Here is a 2,206-nt window from a genome sequence, read left to right as displayed (position 1 = left end):
TAGGAATCAAGTCTTGCCACAGCATATGTGCTAAATAATAATAATAATAATAACAATGTACTTTCGCACCACAAATTATCTTGTGGGACAAACCATAACAGGAAAATGAAGTGTGCTATGAGAGTAGTGCCTGACATGTTGCATTTCAGTGTACAGAATACCTCTGTATTTCAACATAAGAATTACGTATTGCAGCTGTATACACAGCACCTATTCAGGCTGAAGTTCTAGTTCAGTATTCACTATCACATAAAATGTTTTTATTACTAATTCTCTTTAAAATGTCATTAGATCACATATTTTACAGTTCATAATAAGAGCAAATTATCTGCATTTCGGTCATTTTTGTGAGGAGAACGTTTTACCTACAGCTACATAAGCATAGAACCACTTACTTATTTCTAAATGACTCACTCATTCAGGGGAACTTACTTTCATTTGTACAGTCAGAGAACAGAAAACCACAGTGGGGGGGGGGAACAGTCAGAAACAGTTAAAAACACAATGCCTCTTGACGAAGCAGGAGAAAAATAACAATGACTTTAATCTTTTAAAATGCAAAATATTTTGTCTTGTGATCCCATTATCCCTGCAGTAGGCCAGCCGCTAGCCCTTGGCTGTGATTGCTCCGGGGTCGGGTTTCCATGTCGATGAGGTAAGACACCACACCTCCGGCTCCCTGCATTCGGCACTGGGGGAGCACAGCACTGCAGCCAGCTGCCCTCCCTGTGCCACCAGTTATGAAACAGAAGAAAAAAGACTCTTAAAGTCTGGGGGGTTCTTCTATAGCGGGTGGATTCAGAGCCTTCTGTCACACAAAGGCTGAAATTTTCAGAACAGCCACAGCAGTGATTCACTCTTCTTTTACTGTAGCATCCCTTTATAGGGTTGGTTGTTTCATTGTCATTGAAAAAAGCAAGTCTTTCTCAGCCCTCTGCTGCTGCTCTTAGCCAAGCTTGAAAAACACAAGTTCCTTGACAGGCCTCGCTTTACAATCCGGTTGTGTATTACACCAGCATTTAGCCCCTTCCCTGTGGGGGCTGCCCACAGGCTTCTAGGCAACACAGGCTGCCAGGCCATGGGTGGCTGTGCCCAGCCCCGGAATGCCCCACGCTCAGACACAGCTGCATAAAGGCCACGCAGCCCTTTGCTGCCCAGGGTGAGACCCCAGATGCATGGCTCAGAGGCTGCACAGAGTCGAACCCGCAGGACTCTGGCTTGCAGCTGTGGAGCTTAAGCGCCCGGTTCCCAGCAAGCCCCAGCGAGAGCCTCGCTTGGCCTCCCCACAGCCGCTGCTCCCGCTGCAGGTGGGGGAGCAGCATCAGGCTGCTGCCAGGTGGTCCCCTCACTGCGGGTCCACGTGTGGTGCTGCTGATGCCCCTGCTCGTGGTAACTGTGGGGTGCCTTTGGCTCGTTGTAGGCCTAAGGGAGTTGGAACAAAGCAAGCAGGTCACAGGAGCTGAAAGTTGGATGCGTCTCAGCGTAGGCCTGGGGTAGTTTGTTTGCTTACACTGTTGGGTAATAAAACCTTAGAATCCTGATACATTTTTTACTATTGAAAATCAAACGGCGGCTTATTTGGAATGGGAAACAGAGTGCCTCTGTGAGCGCTGAGAGCGGCACGGAGCCACCCTGGCCTGCAGCAGCACCCAGCTGTGCCCAGGTGTCGTTCAGCACACAGCCCAGTGCCCGCAGCAACATCACTGCTTCGCTGCCTCTGGTGACGCCACATTTTTCCACAGGGGCAGCACACAACGGCTTCGGGGCCCATACCCCCGGAACACGCCGCAGGGCCGGAGCGAGACAAAGCCCACCGGCACGGCAAGGTCAGCCGGGAACGGAACCCGCTCTTGCAGCCCCGGGTGCCACCGGACCCGGACCTCGAGCAGCGGGGGATGGGATGCAACGGGATGCGATGGGGTGGGGGAGCACGGCGGGGATTCGGGTGCGCAGCTACTCGGCGCCGGGCGGTACGGCGGCGGCGCCGCGATGATGTCAGCGTGTTATTTACTTTGCAGCGCAGGTGACCGAGCAGGGTGAAGGGAGGCCCGCTCCGCCGTGCGCTGACCCGCCAGGCGGAAACAACGCCCGGCGGCGGCTGCGGGGGGAGGGGCGGCCGCACGGCGCGGCGGCCGCGTTGCATCATTCCGCGGGCACGGCGGGTGTGTGCCCGCAGCTGAGCGGCCCCGCGCCCGTTCCCGTGCAC

This window comes from Numida meleagris, chromosome 1 (genome assembly GCF_002078875.1).
Source record: "Numida meleagris isolate 19003 breed g44 Domestic line chromosome 1, NumMel1.0, whole genome shotgun sequence".
In the NCBI taxonomy this organism is placed as follows: domain Eukaryota; kingdom Metazoa; phylum Chordata; class Aves; order Galliformes; family Numididae; genus Numida; species Numida meleagris.
Note: the sequence above shows the minus strand (reverse complement) of the source record.